General features: G+C 37.2%; 1 protein-coding gene across 17 annotated transcripts in view; it reads left to right on the top strand.

Moving 5' to 3' along the window:
- PLCB4 (phospholipase C beta 4) overlaps positions 1-21668 on the top strand; it is a 411579-nt gene that overhangs the window by 89681 nt on the left and 300230 nt on the right. The window contains exon 1 of one of the 17 annotated variants that reach the window (XM_032142695.2): positions 8329-8363. The exons of the other annotated variants lie outside the window; for them this stretch is intronic. The gene's annotated coding sequence lies outside the window, so the exon portion shown is untranslated. Of the gene's footprint in view, positions 1-8328; positions 8364-21668 lie in introns of those variants that run through there. 17 annotated transcript variants of the gene reach the window in all.

The raw sequence follows: 21668 nt of genomic DNA, 5'->3' as shown, positions 1-21668 counted from the left end.
GGTGGCACGATCTCAGCTCACTGTAGCCTCCACCTCCTGGGTTCAAGTGATCCTCCTCCCTCAGCCTCCCAAGTGGCTGAGACTACTGGCAAATGTCTCCACACCTGGCTAATTTTTTTTTTTTTTTTTTTTTAGTAGATTTGGGGTTTCACCATGCTGGCCAGGCTTGTCTCAAACTCCTGACCTCATGTAATCCACCCTCCTTGGCCTCCCAAAGTGCTGAGATTACAGGCGTGAGCCACTGCACCCGGCCACTCTCACGTTTTTTTTTTTTTTTTTAACCATACAAAACAGTATTTAAAAGAGAAACCTTATGCCTCTATCTTAAATGGAAAACTATTATGTGTGCAAATAGTAGATACCCAATGAAAACTAAGCAGTGAAAACCATTTAGTGTTATTCAATCCTGAGTACATGCCACTGGCTGTCAAAAACCCTGCGTCAGAGGACGTCCTTTTTTTATTGAGACAGAGAGATTTTAAAGGCATGCTCTTACAGGGTTGAGACTATTTGATGCAATCAGTTCAGAGTCAGGGATTAAATTTTTCTACTAGGAGAGTCTGTCTTATTCCATACTGAATCTGTAAATCATCTAAAATCAACTTGTGGATTATTAGTGTTAACGGCTCCTACACTCTTGAGAATCCACTTGTCTAAAATACAAAGATGTACTGTTTTTAGAATTGTCTTAGGGAAAGTGAAGCAGAAAGATGTTTAAATGAATTCAGGCCTGTGTTATTAAGCCAATCCAAGTAAAGCTATTATCTGAATGATTAGCCCTAAAGTCCCTTACCACTTTATCTGGTCTCTAGAAGGCCAGTTTAGGTTGCTTTGTGGAAAGATCTATGGGTGATTTTTATCCAAGTTATTACCTAAGAAGGTCTGGTTACTCCTGAATTTTAAATCAGACTACTTAGAAAATGGCCTTAAATTGATCCTTTTTTTTATCCTTGACAGATACTTATTTGTTGAAACATCAGAGAGCTTTAAGCTTTCTCAAGTACATGTTGGAGACCATTGGGACTAGTGTCCCTTTGTTACCAAGAGGACAGTGTATGATATCCATGATTAACATAGGATTATTATATATTGAATATAGTGCAAAAAGTAAAAGGTGTCTTTTCATCTCTGAGTTTAAAATAAATGAAGAGATTTCGCATGTTTTTGTGTGATAAGAGGGATCTTCTTAATTCCCAAGACCTCTTTAAAAGCAATTCATGGACATATTTAAGACTCATCAATTGAACAATAAGTTAATCTGCATCTGAAGATTTTGCTGATTATCTGATCATATAATTTCCCTGTATTCTGATTATGTTTTTCTGATGGCTTTTACAGTATATGAATTCTTAATCAAGATGATTCTGTTAGCAGTAGCTCCTCTATACACAGTGAGCCCAGGAGGGGAGAGAGCTTGGCTTGATGAGAGTTTTTACAGACATAAAGATGGTGAAAGAAACTGGCGTCATCTTGCTCAGTATCTATTTTGAAATATTATGTTTAAATATTAAACATTAATATTAAATATTATGGTTCCAAAGAGGTAGCAAGATATTAACTGTGGCTTGCATGGATGGTGAAATTATTACAATGGTCTATTACCGTTCAGTGTGCTCGCGAACTTCAGAAGGCTTCTGATAGATTTTGGGCCTGTTTGGTTGCCCATAGTTAGGGAGAAGAGGTGGCCATACTACAGGAAGACAAGCTGAACGTCCCTCCACACTAAAGCTGCCACAGGACCTGTGTCGCCGAGGGGCTGCTCCTCAGTTCTAGCCAGGACAGCAGGGTGAGCTGGATCCAACACCGTTTGGTGGCATGATAGAGACCACCTTTATTTGCAGGTTTCATCTGATTAGTAGAGAATTGTGGCCGGGAGTCGGGCGGGGGCGGTCTCTAACATTTGCTGTGGCTTATTTAGATGCAGCCCTTAATTGTCCTACCCTGCCCCGGCTAGGTTTTGGAAACCAGAGCTCATTAGAAGCGTGTCCTGGCTTGGGGAAAAGATGAAAGAAGTTCAGGATAGTTAGGTCCTCAAGGAAGTGGACCATGCCTGTTTACTTATCCGTATACACCTGGCACCTGTTGCAATGCCGGGAGCATGGTGGGCACTCAGTAGATACGTATTGAATAAATGAAGGCACAGAGTTAAATTGGGCAGCTGATGTTTTTAGTATTTTATAATTTTTGCTTGGTGACAGGAAACCACAACAAAATATGTGCCTCTGTGTGTGTATGCATGTTTTATAGCTTCCTGAAGAAATAGAATCAATTTCAGTTTTCGCAACTAAAAAAGAATGCAGAAAGTGAGCTTGGAGTGAGGAGCTGGTTTCTTATAATGACAAAGAATAGTTACAAGCTGTTTTCTAGACCTAGGCAATGGTGGAAGTAACTTCTGCTCCTTTGTTCTGTGTATCTTTGTGAGAAGGGAGAGCCTGCAAGGGTATAGAAAAGGGAGAAGCCTTGTGGAAAACAGAGAGGTTTCTTCTGGACTTCAGGTTTGGAGGATTAGCAGAACATACTAGAAAATAAGGTTCTTTCTCTTGGGAAATTACTCATGCTGGCAGCCTGAAATAGCATGAAAAGGACTTTTAGTAGTGGCAGGTCTTCAGATAGTTTGCTAGAGAGGAGAAGTGCTTCCAAGTTGAGTGAAAGCAGAAGGCGAGCCAGAGTTGCATTAGCAAGTGATTTGAACAGTGAAATCTCAAGCAGCAAGGCAGCTGACATCTCAGCACTGACTCTGTCAGGCCGTGGATTAGACAGATAAATACTAATTATTTTTGAGACAGCGATTATTTGAGATATGTAAAAGTTTTTAGATCGATATCATTATCCCAATTTTACAAATAAGGAAACAAGTGTATAAGGTTTGTAATTAGTCCAATGCCCCATAAACAGCTGATACGTAATGGGGCTAGGGTTTGAACGCAGCTTATTTGATTTGAAAACCTAGGTTCTTTCCACATGTTAAGTAATCCCTTGCCTTTTTTAGAATTGCATTTTGTGGTTAGCATTTATCCTAAGTGGTTCATAGTTTTTACCAATTTTAAAGGGAAAGTTCTAGTTTTATAGGGAAGATAACATTGGCTTGTGGACTCAGTGAGAAGATGGGCAGCAGAGAGGTTAACTTGTCCAAAATCAAATCGCTCTGATGCCACCCCAGGTTTGTTGGAGTGCAATCCACTGCTCCTACCTACCATGTTGTGCTGTCTGGCTGATTTTACCACCCAGGAGCTGTTGATTACCAGTGTTTGGTTGCTCATAGGAAAGTTTGGCTTGCAGCCATTGCCAGTGCACAAATCATATTCCATGAAATAAATTTTATTTTATTGACTGAAAGAGACAAAAGTGAAGCTATGTCTTCTGAATAATAACCAGCATTGCTTATATTGGACTTTGTATATTTTTTTCTTGGAGTAGAATAAAATATGTAGACAAAAGAACTTATGAAGCATTTTTATTGTTCTGTGGATTCTGTTCTAACTTGAAAGGTAACTGCTTTTTCACTTTTTAGAGTCTACAAAAAAGAGTGTTTGTTACCTGGTGAATCAAAACAGAGGTTCCATTCTGTGATATGAAAAGATAATTATTAATAAAGTAAAATTAACACTAATACTATTGGCAGAATACATTAATGCCGATAATCACTGATACTATAATAGATGTTTAATGCAGCCAGCATGAAGAGCTGGAGGAACATTGATGAGAATTTTAATTCATATGATATTTAAGTTTATATCCTTTATTTCTTTGGCATGTTCTTTTTTCTTTTTGTCAAATCTTTTAGTTTTGTGATTCATTAGAGTGGATGACCCAGGCAGACGAAATTGGCAGTGTTTATTAGAATGTCATACCATGCTTTAAAATAATGTTCTCTGCTGATTTGTCCCTTGTTCCCTGGAACAATAAGTTGACTTTACCCTGAGCATCCTGGGTTGTCAGCTTTAAAGTCAATCTTTTGCAAGGTTGGAAGGATCAAGGACATTATTACATAATTGTTTTGTCTTTAATCCATAGACTTTTGGAGGAAAAGGAAGCAAAAGTGTGGCGATTTGTGTATGTTTTGGGTATTGGGCAAGAGGAAAGAGAGAGGCAGAGGTATACCTGTACCTAAAAAATTTTCTTAACTGTCACGTCACGGTGAATGAATATGTTGGTGCTTTCTTAAACTCCTCAGCAATGAGAGTCAAAAAACAGATTCAATATGCTATTCAGAGCTACTAGGGGAAAAGATGCTGTCTATTTATATGAAAGGGAATTGGAAAGGATGGTATTTGCTCTGGAAACACAGCCTTCGTTCATGTTTACTAGTTCTGTAGTAGTTACGTTCATCAATTGTGTTTTGTTTCCTAGAATGTACAACGTCCTCCATGTTTTTTTCTTTCTATAATTTACATTTATGTTGTGTTTTTCCTTTTTTGTGGTAATAAACTATTGTAAATGTGAATAATAAATATATTATACCAGTGCATCTTGTGGAGGTGCAATATCAAGCTGTCTGTACCAGCTCATTTAAAAAAAAGCCTAAAAGCCTTTTCTTGTTCTCAGTAAAAATGTTTATAGTCTTACTTTAAATATTGTTTTAAAAAGCTGTTTTTTAAAATGTACAGACCTTTCCAGGGGTATGCTGGTAAACATTTAACCACTTGGTGGGGTAGAGATGATTTGTAGTTTTGCCAATTTCTGGGGTTTAAATATTTTTACCATGGCCAATTTTAAGCTAGCAATTTGACATCACTGAACCTGCGGATGGTAAGAGATGCACACAGTTGTCTTTTGCAGGCCATGGAAGCCACTGATTTTAGTACCAAGAGATTGGAAGGGGAACAGTGGCTAGAAGGGGTAGTGGAGAGGTGGAAAACTAAAGAATGTAGAAAATAATAAGAAACTAAATTGGGAGATGGGTTTCTGTTAAAGGAACTTGAGTAAACATGTCAACTCTGTTTTCTGAAACTGCTGGGATGAAAAAAATAACTAAAAGTGGGGGGAAATTTTTCACTGAAAGTAGAGAATAGCTAAACCCCAAATGTTAAGCCTCTGAAGAATATCTGCCAAATTTGGAGCAAATCTGAGCAAAGTCAAAATATGTGTCTTCTAGAGCCCCAGCAGGTGGGTTTTTTGCAAGGTCATGGCCAAAATCCCTAATTGGGAAGAGAGAGGTTGAAGCCCTAGGTGGGTTCCTGGAGAAGCAGAACTTGTTCCTCCTTTGATGTTTTGTTTCGTAGATTATATAATATCCTCCATTTTTTTCCTTTGTATAATTTATGTTTATATTCTGTTTTTTCTTTTTTGTGGTAATAAATTTTTGTAAATGGGAATAATGAAATATTATGCTTATAGGTTTATTCACTTTAGACAGTATCTGTTGAGTCATAATTATGAAAAATTTAAAATGTGAACATTCATATTTTCTTCCATTTTTCCAATCTCTTGATCATGCTACTTATTATTTTTTACATGATCACGATTTATCACATTTTTATTGCATTCTATATACCGTAATTGTTTGGCCTCCATTTCATATTTAAATAAATTACGTTGCAAACATCAGAACAAGAGAAAATATCAAACCAGGAAGCATAATAAATTGAAATAATAGAATTAATATGAACCACCTGCTTATTAGAAATCAGAATGTAAACGAAGTAAGTTCATTTATTGAAAGGAAACTGTATTTTGCATGAGTCATCTAAAAAAGTGATTATGGGCAAACTTAAAACTAAGCAGTGGTTATAATTAATACAAAAGATGAAGGGTATTTTTACTTTTAACTTTATTCCTTCTGTGATCTGAACTTTTTCAATAAACTTGTGTTACTTTACCAATTAATTTTTAAAACATCCCAGACTGTATCCATTGATTATAATGAGACACAGCTGCATCGTTTTCCTATTAAACAGTGACTGTTCCGCTCCCTGTTTTTTGTCACATGGCAGGCCTTCAGTAAATGGTGGCTGAAAGAATATTTTCTCAAGATGTTATAGTGTTATTATGATGTGTATCTAATAGTTGCCCCAATCTTTGGAGTCTTTTTTTTTTTATTTGCATGCACCCTTGTGAGGGAAGTGATTTTATTGCTGTATTACAGATGAAGAAACCGGGGCTCAGGGAAATTAAGTGACTTGCCCAACATCAAACCATCCCATGTCTTCTGAATCACTTTTTAAGTAAAATATTTTTCTCATCATAAGACAGTCTCTTAAATACAATATTTTAGTTATGATTCTGTTGACTGATTGGAATCTATATCAACTAAAGACATTTTAAAATTATATTAAATATTTTCTTATTAGAAGCATTAGAAGAGCATAACTCAGTTTAGAAAGACTTCAACCTTTCAGGGACATGATTGGGAAAAATAACTTCCGTGAAGTAGTTTGTTCTTGAGTAGTCAAGTGGATGAATATATGCAGTGTTGACTTAATTATCTTTGTGGAGTAGCTGTGAACCACCAGTCTATTCTGGTGGTTCTATCCTGAAAACTCTCTTTTCAATATAAATAAGAACAATAGACTGTCAGGAGATTGCTGGGGAGGTGGAGGGAACTGCAGGATGCTAGGACTTGAGACTGATAGAAACCTTTGAGGTGGAGTCAGGTTTTACACGTGGTTTGCTGGAGGTGCCGTGACTCAGTTTCTTCCTCTTGAGTCTGCCTGTGTAAAAGTGGTTGAAATGTGCACGTATGCAGCAAACGCTATTGCATTTGGGTGGTGTTTTTTATGGTTACTTCTAGCCTGCATCAGTATTTTGGCTTGGGTGCCCACTCTGTAGGATATATTGGCTGAATGTTCATCTCTGAGGTCTGACAGTCTGCTTTTGAGAGCAAATGGATGGCCACAGTACCGGCACATGCCCGCTATAGCAACTGCTGAGGTTCAAAACAAGATGTCCAGCTTCTTGAGGGCACAAACCATGCTGTTTCTTATATGTTCTAGTGTAATGCAAAGCATATGCTAAATATCCACTAAACACCACTAAACATCATTCCTTATACTTTCATTCGGGAAAGCTTTATAGTGTGAAATCTAGTACTGATCACACTGTAATTTTTAGAGATAGTAGTACAAGTTGGGACAGATGGGGAGCCTAATAATTTAATGATTTTAGTATGTGCATTGAAAACTTGTCACAATGTCAGCTTGGTGGATTAAAAATTGGCAAATGAAATCGGGAGTTTTTAGCACGTTCCGAATCTTTCTCACAAAATACAATTTCTCTCTGGATGCCTCTCAAATACAGGGTCCTATGATTAACTAAATGTGGGAGACACAGCATAAAATCTCTTCTAACAGATTTATAATGAATATAAGCATACTAAAAACTTGGAGAAATCCTACAGTATAGAATTCTACTTACATTAGTGTACATTTGCTATCCTAAAACTTCATCCTGGAACCTTGTTTTGCAGAACATTTTGCATTCTCTGAGCATTTTGGGAAATGCCAAATTTTTTATTGTAACGCTGTCACTGATGGATGGGTAAACCTGGGGAGGGTGTGTGTGTGTGTGTGTGTGTGTGTGTGTTAACATGTTAATTTCATGTGGAATTAAAATCCTCTTGATTTATACCAACAGGACAAAAGTCTCAACATTTTACTATCTGTGCAAGAGAGATAATCTCTAGATCTCATTTTAGACATTAGTTCTTAATTATTTTTCTTTATATCAGTGCTACTTGTAACTTAAAAATTTTTAAAGTTTTATTTCCTTTCTTGAACTCTGAAGGTATTATAAAGGAGAAGAACAAGTAAAAGATGCCAGCCCGACTGGGGAGGTTGGAACAAAGATTGTGAATATATTATAACCAAGTTACTACATTTCCTGAATTGTGGGCAGTTGTGCCTTTCTTTCAGTTTATATCTTGAATTTTTTGTAGACTTCAGTATAGAAAAAAACGAAGATTTGTTTTAAGGAAGGGTTCAGGTGTGGGCTTCCAATTTTACTCCTCCTATTATAAACAAACACCCAGCCTCTGATCAGGTGGCTCTTGTTATGTTTGGGGCCTCTCACTCATTCCCCGGCAGTGTTCCTCCGCAATATGCCTGTGACAAGCCTTTGCTGTATCTGTTGTTTGGCTTAGGGTAGTTGAAAGAGCCTCTTTCAGCCACTCTGTCTGGATATTTTGTTGTGGCTGTGGGCACTGTTTGCCCAGCCTCTCACTTCGTAGGGGAGGGGTAGGACTCTGCGATATAGTCCCTGGCTTCTCCGGCTAATTCATCCCGAGGCTCCTGCCCCTTCCGGTTCTGGAAGGAGCGAGCTTAGCCTAGACCTGTGATTGCCTCTGAAGTTCTCCACCTGCCTCAGGCGTGCGCTCCAGTGCCTGTTTCTGACTGAGTGAGGTTGAAATCCTACTGACTCCTTTTCAGGTAAGAAAGCATCCTGAAAGATGGCTTTAGGAATAGCAGTTAAGATTTATATAGAGGGGGCAGTTTTGATAAGTTTATGGTTTTTATTGTTTGTAGAGGGCTATCGCAGTTTTATTCTCATGGTCCCTGAAGGTAAGCAGATATAGCTGTGTTTAGTGATAGAAAATACTATATTGCCTAGGGAACGCAAACTTTTCATGGAAATTGTTATATTTGTTATTGCTTTTTTCTTTAGACTTTCTTATAAGAGAGAAATTGAAGACAAAATTATGCCAACAAAGTATATTAGACACTATGATTTTGTGGTAATTTTGGCATCAATTAGGTATTTATTTTAGTGTCTCTTTTTATAAAATTTTCCTAAACCTAACTGTAACTCAGATAGAGTTTTCCGTAAGACACGTATAGTATGATCTGCTTGGCTGGTAGGATTTCTTGGTGTGTTTTATTTATCACACTCCGTATTTTAAAAATTAACTGTGTGTGGGGACAGGGGATATTTGGGAAATCTCTGTACCTTCTGCTCAGCTTTGCTATGAACATAAAACTGCTCTAAGAAATAAGATCTATTAAAAAAAGTCCCTTGATAATACTTTCTGTGAATACTTAAATATAATGTGATAAAGCACTAAAGCACAGATGATGTTAAACTTTTTTTTATAAGGCATACATTTTAAAGAGCTAATTCATTTTTGTTTTTCATAATTAGTAATGAAAATATGGGACATATTTCAGTATTTTGTTTTGATTGCCACTTTTTTTTTTGTTCAGCCATATTCAGATGGGTAAAATGTTTATTTTCAAGTCTCTTTTCCTAAATAAGAAGTGAGAATAAAAATATACTTTGAACATGAACATGTACTTATTCATATGTTGGAAGGTTAATGAGCCGTTATGTAAAATTCCTTTCTGAAATCAGTAAAAATTAACAACTTAGAAAGTTAGTTTGTGTATTTGGTAATTATGTTTCTAAAACCCATTTTTTCATACAATATGCACATGTTCATGGACAGAGGAGTGATGCTGAAGTATGAAACTTGCAGTTAGTACCGAATAATTGGCTTTGAATAGTTTTAGAAAAATATTTCATATTTGCGTACTTTATTTTTTCAGTTAGGCACGCTTTAAACACACACGTAGTTATGAAACAAAAGGTGAAACCATGACTAGCCACAGATATTTGAGCATAAACAATCTTAATTATAATGACTTAAGTAAACAAAGCATGACCATTAAAATAAACTTATTTTCAACAGATTTATACATGAATAATATGCAACATTCTGTGGCAATTTTTAAGGGTGCATGAAGAACTTTCACAGCTATCTTTTAGAGCTGAAACAGGGACAGTGGCCTAAGAATTCCTTTGGTAGTTATTACCTGTTGGAAATAAACCACTTATTGTGCTTTTTGCATTAAAGAGCAATTACATGCAAAGTGATCCACTCTCCAAAGATACAGAATATTTCCAGACACATTAAAGCATATGAAACTTTCCAAATTTTCAACACGAGTTCAACTGTGTTTTATTTTTATAGACTCTCCAGGGGCTTTGGGGTAAGTTATCTTACACAGATGGAGGCTAGAACTGAAGCATTATAGAGCAGGAGAAGGTGCTTCCAGGAGACAAGGTGTGCAAGGCTTAATATTACTTACCTGTTTACCTGCACCTGTCTTCTCTGAAGATAACGCTATTGATGAAGCTGCTGTTGAGAAGACCTAAGTAATTGAGACTCGGTCTATGGGCTTGTTGTCGGATCACTCCACTGTTTTCCACACTTTAATGTGCATGTGAATCATTTGTGATTTTGTTAACTGCATATCGTACCACAGCAGATGTGGGGTGATGAGGCCTGAGATTCTGCGTTGCTAACAGGATTCCAGGGGCTGCTAATGCCACCATTTCAGGGACCACACTTTGACTAGCGAGGAGCTACACCACCAGAAACCAAATCACTGCTCAGGTCATTGTTTTTCACTTAATGGACATTGTCTGTTCATAGCGGGCAGTCAGTTTGTGAAGCTCATGACTGAGATGTGATTGAGGGGAATGACTAGCTGGAGACACTGGCCCCTTTGTGGCTGATGTAACTGATGATGTATGGCTTATTTTCTTTGGAGGAAATGTGTGGGACTGTCACCTCTGCTGAATTTCCACAGCAGTCTTTTCCAGGACTCGTTATCTTTGGCAGCCCCAACTCCTGCCTGTCAGCCCAAGTCTCCCTTTGCGGTTGCTACAACCACCAAGGGCTCATCCTCTTCTCCTGTCTGCCCTCGTGTCCTGCCAGTCAGGAGCCTTTTAAATGCATTGAGTTTGATTTGCATCTTGAACCTAAGTCTTCTGTGGTATCCTCTGCCCGATCTGGCTTGCAGGTGCTCCACTTTATCTCCCTGTGAATTTAAATATAGAAACTTTATTTGTGAGGAGCTGCTTCCTTCCTCTCACTTAACACACAATTTTCCAATGTAATAATCCAGTTTTGGGCAGTTGGTTTTCGTAAAAACCTTCCACATCTCAGCTTGTGAAATATGTGTCTTGAGTTCTCAATGTAAATACTTTGCCAGCCTGTAATTCCAGCACTTTGGGAGGCCGAAGCAGGAAGATTACTTGAGGTCAGGAGTTTGAGACCAGCCAGGCCAACATGGTGAAACCCCATCTCTAAAAAAAAAAAAAAAAAAAAATTAGCCCAGCGTGGTGGTGCACACCTGTAATCCCAACTACTCTGGAGGCTGAGGCAGGAGAATCGCTTGAAACCGGGAGGCAGAGGTTGCAGTAAGCTGAGACCGTGCCACTGCGCTCCAGCCTGGATGACAGAGCAAGACTCTGTCTCATAAATAAATAAATAAATAAATAGATACTCTGCCAGGGTTCTAGATACCATGTGAATTGAACTCCTGAAGGGAAGGAAGTGGGCAGTGGGGTGCTGGTGTGATACTTCAAATTCTTCAGTGATTCCTTCCCGTTGTACTTTCCTCCACAACATTGTTTATGAAAATTTCAAACATAGAGTAATTTGAAAGAATTTTACAATGAACAACTGTGTATTCACCGCTTAGATTCTACCATTAACACTTTATTACCCTTATTATCTGTCTGTCCATCCACTTATCCCTCTGTCTTTCACTGTCTTATTTTTGATGCATTTAAAAATGAACTGCAGGCATAGTTTGTATATTCCAGCATGCTTATTATTAACTGGAGTTCAATATTTCTTATCAGTTTTTCATACGAAATTTCTATTCGATGAAATGCGCACATCCTTACTTGTACGTAGCTTGAACTTTCAACAAATGGATGCACCTGGATAAATCAGTCCTGGCAAGATATAGAACATTACCATCACCGGAGAAAGTTCCTGCATTCCTTCCCCAACCTTTACGTTCTTTTTTGAGTCTCTCCAAAGAAGGATTTACTGATTGCAAGTGATCTGTGGTTAGTTTATTTCTTCAAAATTGTGCTTCGATCAGTTTTATTTCATGCAAGTTACTTTCATACTTAGGAATGCATGTTGTACAACACTTTCTTACAAATTAATATTTAGTTTGTTAGGACTAATTTATTTCTGACAGAACTAAAGTTTTAACAACAGTAGCTTAGATTATCTGTTTTTTACTTGGTACAGATGTTTTCCAATGACTTTATTGATTCTTATCACGTTTTATAGAGATGCAAAGACATGGAGGTAAACCATGTTCTGAGAGGTTCTTTGGGTCGACACATCTGGTTTCTCTGGATATAAAGAAAAAAAATCCCTCTTTCAGGCAGCTGTTTCCTACGAAGATTGTGTTTGAGGATGCAGTCACCTCATCATTTAGCCTGAAATATAAGTTGGTTCACACTGCTTCTTCAGAAACAGAAAGCTCTATCCTTGTAATAATCATAATTCATGACATTGCATGTTTGTGGGCAGTAGTTTCAGTCAGCTTTACCTTCAGGTACCTAACAAGAACTGGAGTTGATTTGGATCTACCCTGATGTGGGTTCACAGAGCGGGTAAAACCCTAGCTATCCAGAAAGCTAATTGTCTGAATTGCCGGACTCTCAAAATGGCCTGGAGGCAGAAAGTTAAAATGTACCACAATCTCTTTGGTCATGAAGAAGCAGTTTTTGAATATCTAACATAGCAGCAGGGATATGGTCAAAATGAATGAGTTATACCAGCACCATAAAGTTGTTTAGGGGCTGTAAAGTGCTCACATTGAGTTCTTTGATGGTACCATGAAACTCCCATTTTTGGTTTGCTCCTTTTCACAAGTCACTACTTCAGTGGAATATGAGACTCATCTCTGAAAACTCACACAGCTCCTTAAGCTCTTATTCACACCCTGACGTAGGTTTTTTTTGTGAATATGATTTATAAACAATGGGTTTATTCGGGTATTTTCTGTAAGAAATCCACATTGTATAACTTGGAGTTACACATCATATGGTAGGAACTCAGAAGCTTCTTTTACAGTCAGTCCCCCTTCAAAATGCTACAAAGACAAAGGTACATCATTTAATAGACAGTTTACGTTTTCTTGCTCACAAAAGAATGCAAGAGAATATTCCAGTAGTTTTAAAAAGTACAGTGTGCAGTCCTTAGAACAAAACTGCAAAAATATTCAGCAGCTATCTATTCAAAAATTAAAACCAGAGACCGTATTTTGTTAGGGCTAATGTATAGTTGACAACCTACAGGCCAGAACAATAAGAATCTGTATGTGCATATTTATTCTAATCTTGTTTTCCAAGCTACTTAATTTATAGTTGCTTTTCTCTGAGAGGAAAGGACAGAACAAGTTTTGCAAACACTTGCTGAAGTCACTTTTGGCAAAAAAAAAAAAAATAACTCAGAGAACCATGTTTTAAGAAAAATAAATTCAGGTTATAAATTTAAGCATCATTCTGCTGGGTTGCAACACTATCTGAGACTTCTACTTTAAATATTTCATCTGATGATGTAATTGGAGGCGGCAGAAGCATATTATCTGCATTTATTTGTGTAGTTGTGTATTATGTAAGTGGAGAAGTGTGGGAAATAGTGACTATTTCTCCCCTCCTCATAATTTTAAGCCTCAATGGAATAGAAAGAAATATCAATCGATCTTCCATATTTGGCAGAGCGCTTCCATCGTTTATAAATTCATCATATAACAAAGGATCACCATTTAATGCCGGTTTTAGTATGTTTTCAGCTTCAACCAAAAACTTAAGATTCCGTAATAAGAGAGAAGTCACCAAGCCAATTCCCTGTTGAGTTGAATATCTTACTCATTTTCTACATACATTCTACCTATCCTTGAAGGTTCAGCATAAAACCTAACCTTGCTGAAGCTTTCCTCACTGCTATAGGTCAAATCCCTGTCCATCTCTCCCTTTCCTGAGTGCATATTGCATTGGCTTATAAACCTTTTGGTGTTACTCTCCAGTGTAGATAAAGACTGTTAATTACTCTCTAATTATATTTTATATCTTTGTCTTCCAATGTAAGTCTTCTGTGTAGAAACACCATCTTAACACTTACTTTGCATTTCCATTAACCTTTTCTTGTTTAGTGTTTTGGAAAGCTGTCATTTAATAAATATTGTTGGCTGAGTGCCTGAATGTTAAGAAAGGCCACTGTCCCTGCAAACATGATAAACCTCATTTTCCCCTTCCCCTGTCAACTTGCCCTAAGAACAGAATTAACAGAAGGATTATATTAAGGCAAAGTAATTTGGGGTTTTCTGTTTTGTTTTTAAAAGTTACTTCCATGTGTCTGGCCATGTTTCAGTAATAATGTTTGGCACTTTAATAATTCCTTTCATCTGCAAAGAGCAAATTGTTTTTCTGAAATAAATTCATTTTGTAGAATGACTCCATAGAGCAGGTTGACCCCATCCATGATCTAGAATATAAGAAAAATCTCACTCTGAAGTTCAGTTTCCGAAGACTTGGGAGCAGACGATGAACTATGCTTTGCTTGCAGTGCCTCCTGGCTGTAAATATAGGAGCTCTGTCAACAGCTGAACTCGTGGTTGGCCTTGCAAAGCTTTGGTGTGGTCTGTGGTATGGGGTGTAGCATTGAGCCAGTAAAAGGCATTGCATTGTTTTATCCATCCTATGTCCTTAGTTAGATGCATCACATGATTGGACCTACCCAATAAGAAAATAAAGAGCAGTAGTCAATGTTTTGACCATACTTTTTGGTCCTGCACAGTGTTACTAGTTGCCAACTTTATGCAAACAGATTTACCTCATCTCCTAATAAATTAGAAGATCTGGCAAAATGCAGACTTGTGTTCTTCCTTTAGAGGAGACACACGCTCTCCAGTTCCACCCAGCATCCCAAGACATCTGAATTAGTTTCCTGTTGTTGCTGCTGTAACAAACTGCTGTAAACTTAGTGGCTTAAAACACAAATTTATTATCTTACACTTCTTGATGTTGGTAGTCAAATAGGTCTGCAGGACCGTGTTTTTTCTGGAGGTTCTGGGGGAGATAGTGTATTCCTTGCCTTGTCCAGCTTCTTGAAGTTGTGCACATCCCGTGACTATGGCTGAATTGCTCTGACCTCCGTTTCTATTGTCACATGTCTTTCTTTGATCCTTCTTCCTCTCTCTTTCATTTTTAAAGGATTTTTGTGATTACATTGAGCCCACTCAGATAATACAGTCACCTCTGTATCTCAAGATCCTTAATTTAATCATGTCTACAAAGCCCCCTTTGCCGTGTAAGGTGACTATTCACAGGTTCCATGTTCCACACCCCAAATTCACTTCCCCGCTGCCACCTTCAGTGGAGCATCTGACTCCTTCAGGCTGTGACCTCTACAGTGCTGAGGAACTCGCACTGATTTCTATTTCCCTGGAGTTGGATATTTATCCACCAAATAAGATGAGAATATTTATTTTAAAAAACTGATTATCCCCCTTCACAAATTACCATATCTAGGTATATCTTATTTTTAAATGCTATATTAAATAATTACAAAAAAATAAACAACACTCCTTTATTTCTTGGCTTGGTTTTGCTGCTACTGCTGCTGCTTCTTGTTTTTTTTTTTTTTTCTCCTAGAGACAGGGTCTCACTGTTGCCGAGGCTGGAGTTCAGTGGCGTGATCATGGCTCACTTCAGCCTCAATCTCCCAGCCTCAAGGATTCCTCCTCCCTCACCCTCCCTAGTAGCTAGGACCGAGGGCACGTACCACCATGCCTAGCTAATTTTTTTATTTTTTATTTTTGTAGAGACTCTGGTCTTACTATGTCGGCCAATCTTGTCTCAAACTCCTGGTCTACCTCTGCCTCCCAAAGTGCTGGGATTACAGGTGTGAGCCACTGCACCTGGCCTATTCTTCTTCTTTTTTTTTTTTCTTTTCAATTTTACCTGGCAATATTTTATATTTCAAGCCTTTTTAACATTGTAGTTTTCTTTTCTCTACATTTCCTACTAATTAAGATGTTTCTTCCCTCCTTGGTCCCTTGACTATTAAGCTTTTTAAAGCCTAATTATTTTCCCCTGGGAAATTGCTGCTGCTATTGCTATTTGTGGTTTTCTTTCTTGTTTTTCCAACTTTTAACATAACTTCTTTTTACCCACTAGTCCTTCCTTCACAATTGTCTTATCTTTGTCATCTGACACTGGAAAATGATATACATTTTGAACTTACGACTGTCATTTATCAGCAGAACATAGTGTAATATTCACATTTGCCGATAAGAGAGTGGCAAAATTAATGTCAGAAATACAGAAGCTACTTAGTAATCTAAGAATTGAGAAAAACTCATCTTATTTTTTGATTATTCGAGGCAGGAACAATTTGTCCATCTTCTTTTCTAAGAATCATGAAATTTTCGCTTTTGACCTGTTTTATTGTTATTAATACTGATGGTGTAGCTCGTGAAATAAATAAATTTCTTTTTAGTTGATTCATAGATATGCCATCCCAGAGCTATAGTAGGACATAGGTCCAGAAGACCGGGTATACAGCATTGGTTGTCATTGTCAGCATCAGCATTACCTGGGAATTTCTGGAAATGCAAATTGTGAGACCCCACCCGAGACCTACTGCATCAGAAGCGCTGGGGATGGGGCCCAGAAATCTATGTTCTAACAAGCTCTCCAGGAGATGATGAAGTGCAATCAAGTTTAAGAACCATCATTGTTTTGTATTGTCACACTAGGGTCCTGGGGAGAAGCGTGAGCCCTTTTAGGTCTCAGTCTCCAGATCAGTTTATACATTCATTTGTTTAGCTTCCAGAGATGTCACTTCCAATAAACTACATTCTCCAAATATTTTCAGCTCCGATAAACAGTGCACTAAAGATTCTCAGTTCCAATAAGCTGTCCAAGTAACCTTATTTCACCATGGAAGGAGTAATCTGTGGATTGGCATCAGGAAGAAATAGTCCTTCTTAGTTTAAGAGTCTACCCATACTGCTTAAAGCCCAAGTTGTGCCAAACTAAATACAAATGTTATGCTGGAGTGCACCAATTTATTCCTCTCAGAGAGCTCCATGTCTCATCCATAAAATTATGGTAGTTCCCATAAGTGATACGATATCAACTCACTGAAATCTTTAAAATAAATAGACAGCTCACTCTATAGAAAAAAACTCTACTCCCTCCCCTCATCTGCCTCCTGCAGAGTCATTCGAAGTAAACCCCACATCTACCACATAAGCCCATATTCATAGCAAATCAGATCATCCCTGACATTATCTCCAAATTTGGTGAAAGGTCCACTGGGCTTGCTAAAGTATCTTAATTTTATTGAACTGTAATTTACATGGAATGATATGGATCCATCTTTAGTGCTCATTTTGCATTGCATGAGTCTTAGCAAATGTGTACACCACCACCACAATCACAATTTAGGACCTTTCTGGCACCCCAGAAAGCTTGTTCCAGTCTTTTTGAAGTCCATTTTTCCCAACCCCTTGGCCCCAGGCAACCACTGGTCTGCTTTCCTGTCACCTTTAGATTCTTTTTGCTTTTTCTGGGATTTCATGCAAATGGAACTATGTGTTCTTTTTATCTGGCTTTTTTCTTTCAGAATTATGTTTCAGAGATTCCTCCATGCTATTGTTTCCTCTATAATTTTTTTACATTGCTGAATGATATTCAGTTGTGTGCACATACTACCCCTTATTCACCTGTTGATGGACATGTGTATATTTCTAGTGTCAGGCTGTTAAGAGTAAAGTTCCTATGAACATTTGTGTACAAATATTTGTGTGGACATGTTTTTGTTTCTTTTGGGTAAATAAGAATGGAATGGCTGGGTCATGTGGTGGATGTATGGTAGATGCATGATCAGATGCGTAAGAAACTGCCAAAGTGGTTTCTAAAATGGTTGAACTATTTTCATTCCATCCAGCAGTATCTGAGCATTTTCACTAGGCCATTTTTACATGTGTTATCAGACAAACAGATAAAAACCTTAATTTTATGTTGATATCTACTGCATATTCATTTACATTATACACACGTATATAAGTGTATACATACATACACACAGGAAAATGCATACATATTATATGAAGAAGCACCAGTTTTAATAGTGAAATATAAAATCTTACTTTATGCATAAAATTCCAACCCATGAGCATATACACAAAACTCTTAAACTACATATAAGTAATTTCTGTGTTTTCCTTAGTGTTTGTTTATTTTAGTCATTTGCTGGCTATTACTGACAGTCGAATAGCAAACTTTTAAGAAAAATAATAGAAACTCTAACATGAGGAAACTGTTAGAAGCTTTTATCCCTCTGACTTGGGAAAAGATAACTACCACAATTTTGGGGCTGTGACTTCTAGTATTGTACCATGCGAAGTTTAAGAACTTCTGGGATAAGCAGTGGGCAAAGGGAGTGCAAATGGAGGAAACTGAGGAAGAATGATTATATAAGGAGCAACAATGATGGACTGGTGGCGAAGAAAGAAAGATTTTTCAAGGAGGGGTGGTTGGAACTTGGAAATCAAATAAGGAATCAGATGAAGATGGAACCAATGGCTGTGGCCCCATGGAGACAGAAAAAGTCAGATTTATACACAGGTCATTGTGACACTAAGCAGAATGTGAAAAAATATATCCAATAGAAATAAAAGCAGCATGTTAGTAGGGGCAGGAGAGCAAAGTAATAAAAATAACCTCATCTCTATATATGAAATGCTGGAATTGCTGAATAGTGTTCCTGGAGTGTGGGAATAAACGATATAGTTGAATGGGTTTGGGTTTGTTTTACAGATTTTATCCTAAAGATATGATAACTAATTAAACTACTGCTGTTAATTTGTGTCGAATACCAAGCAGAGCCTTGGGACTGGACTGAGACAGGGCCAAGGTGCTGGTATAAATTTCAGTGACTCATCTCTTGTGTCTAAAATAGCAGTAGGCTTGGGGGCAAAGTATAATCAAGGAGGAAGTCATTTGACACATGTTCCCCTTGAAAGCAACTTAGAACCAATGTAAGTAATTCAGTTGCTCAAGCTAGTGTTGGAAAAGGGGTGTAGATGGATAAGGGTGGGAAATGGAAAGTGAGCTTGCATCAAATCATGAAAGGCATTGTGTTGTATGCAAAGACGTTTTGATTTGATCCTACTTGTTTTCAAGGTGACTTTAGGCATACACTTGGGCATAAATGAAAATATTCTAGTGGAATACATGCAAGGGTTCAGAGATTCTTAAGGGATTACTTTCCATGTTTTAAACTTTTATGTATACTCTTTCTTAAAACTGATCTGACTAACACCTGCCTGTCCTCATCTAATTTCATAGAAGGAAGATACTTATCTCATCTTTCCAAAATATTAATATGGTACATTGTCCTATGGTATAAAAACATTCCAAGTGCTAAACAGAAAAACACTGTCTGCAACAAAACTGTGCTCAAGACATATTTGTATCATCAGTCGATAGATAGTTAAAAATAATTTTGGCCAGGCCAAGTGGTTCACGCCTGTAATCCCAGCACTTTCGGAGGCCGAGGCCAGTGGATCACCTGAGGTCAGGAGTTCGAGACCATTCTGACAACATGGTGAAACCACGTCTCCACTAAAAATACAAAAACATTAGCTGGGTGTGGTGGTGGGAGCCTGTAATCCCAGCTACTTGGGAGGCTGAGGCAGGAGAATTGCTTGAATCTGGGAGGCGGAGGTTGCAGTGAGCTGAGATCGTGCCATTGCAGTCTAGCCTGGGCAACTGGAGTGCGACTTTGTCTCAAAAAATAAATAAATAAATAAATATAATTTTGAATTTGGATCACCTTCTGTGGTGGCATAAAACTCAAAAGGAGTTCAGAGATTGAAACTTTTCTTAGGGCATAAACATTTTATCAGCACTTATGTGAAGAAAAATAAAAAATTGAAATAAAATTGATGGTAAAACTTCATTATTTTAGCATTAAGTAATATTCATAGATGTATGGTTTAATTTTTTAAAAGCCCTATCCATCTTATCGAGATATATTTCAAGTAAAGTTTTATATTTAATAATTATTTACTAAAATTATATTAATATTTATGGTATTTATGTGGTTTTTCTCAATTGCTTACTAGTGAAAACTTTAGTATAACTTAATTAAAAGACATTATTTCACCCTTAGGGGCTAAATTCAAAGTAAATTTAAACTTAAAATTCTAAATTATGTATATATTTTGTTGTATATAGGGGATATATGATAGATCAATAAAATACTTTTAGTCACAAAAATGTATTCATTAGGATAAAATTTTGCAGGGGAGGTAGAAAAGAAATAGAAAAAAGGCATTATAAAACATAAATGTTAAGTGTGAGCTTGCTTATTTTTAAATTATTTTGGTGTTTAGATTCTAGATACATTTAGGTATGTCTAACAGCTATTATGTTTAAATTGTCAACATTTGAACATTCCAGAAATTACATATTTAACAACCCTTTTTAACTTATGATAAAAAAATTAAGATAACTGAAAATTGACTTTTGATGAGTTTTTCTAGATTTGTCTAGAGGAGCATAGGCACGGATTTTTTGAGGACCACAGTTATGGGTAATGGGATATCACTGAAGGATTTTGAATAGGGGACTGTTTGATAAGATTGGTGGCTTTGAAAGGGTATTTTTCCATTGTGCAGATGGACAGAGTGGCACATAGAGGTTGGGGTGATAGTAAACCAGGAGCAAGTAAAACAGTGAGGAGAAGAGAGAGGGAGAGTTCAAAGCATGAAAGGGAGTAGGAGACTCAATATTGCTGGCTTTGAAGGGTGAAGTAATAGGGCCATGAGATTCCTTGGCTCATGGTCCCATTACTTCAAGGAATGTAGGTGGCTTCTAGAAGCTTGAATGACAATGAGATAGATGATTCCTCTAGAGCCTCCTTAAAGGAATGAAGCCTTCTTCCCATCTTGATTTTAGAGGTGAGATCTGTGTTGCATTTCTGATCTACAGAACTCTTAAGATGATAAATTTGTGTTGTTTAAACTAGTTTGTGAATTTTGTTACGGGAGCAATAGAAAACAAATACAGCGGATTTACCCAGGTTTTCCACTGAGGAAGGAGATGAGTCACTTGATACTGAGTTAAGTATTCCAAAGATTGGCAGTCTAGACTTGTGGGCATTTTAGCCTCTTTGAGTACATGCTTGTTTTAGTGAATGAGAGAAAGCTGTCATGAAGGAGCATTTTGTATGAACTGGCTTGTTTTCATTTCTCTACACCTCACTGTCCTCTTCCTCAAAGCAAGGGGTTAGAATAGATTATTTCAGGTTCTCTTCAGCTTGAAAATTCTAAAATTATTTGCCTTGCATAAAATGAAAGAAACAAAACACACCACTATTCCCATAAAATTCCTTCTCTGGTGAGAATGAGGGGAAAAAAGGAGAGCCACCTACAAGAATTATTGGTAAAAACACAATTATAGAATTCACTATAAAACACGAGCATGTGCTGTGCTTCAGATGCCCTGTTTAGGAATGTTTAGTTCTAAATGCTAGACATAAATCAACATATGTTCTGGAATTTTCATGATGAAATCTCTCACTTTGCATCAAAGTAAGAGAAATAGAAAGTTCTGAACAGGAGCATGTATTGTCCTAACAATCTTGTGGCCCCAATATTCATCATAATAAAAATTTCTCTGCCTTGGTATTATTATGGATAATAATTATTATTGATAATAAACAATCATGGTATATTAGTCAAGATTGGCTAGCTTATGCTCTGACAATAAACAATTTCAAAATAAAAAAGAGCATTAGTACTCATTGTTCAGAGATTTAAATCTCACAAGTAGAATCAGCCTCTTGATGGGGAATTTTTCCGTTATAAAGCTGGTGCTATGATCTGAATTCTGCAAATTGGGGC

This window comes from Hylobates moloch, unplaced genomic scaffold (assembly GCF_009828535.3).
Source record: "Hylobates moloch isolate HMO894 unplaced genomic scaffold, HMol_V3 SCAFFOLD_21, whole genome shotgun sequence".
NCBI lineage: Eukaryota > Metazoa > Chordata > Mammalia > Primates > Hylobatidae > Hylobates > Hylobates moloch.
The sequence above is the reverse complement of the archived record's forward strand: the minus strand, read 5'-3'. Positions and strand labels throughout refer to the sequence as shown.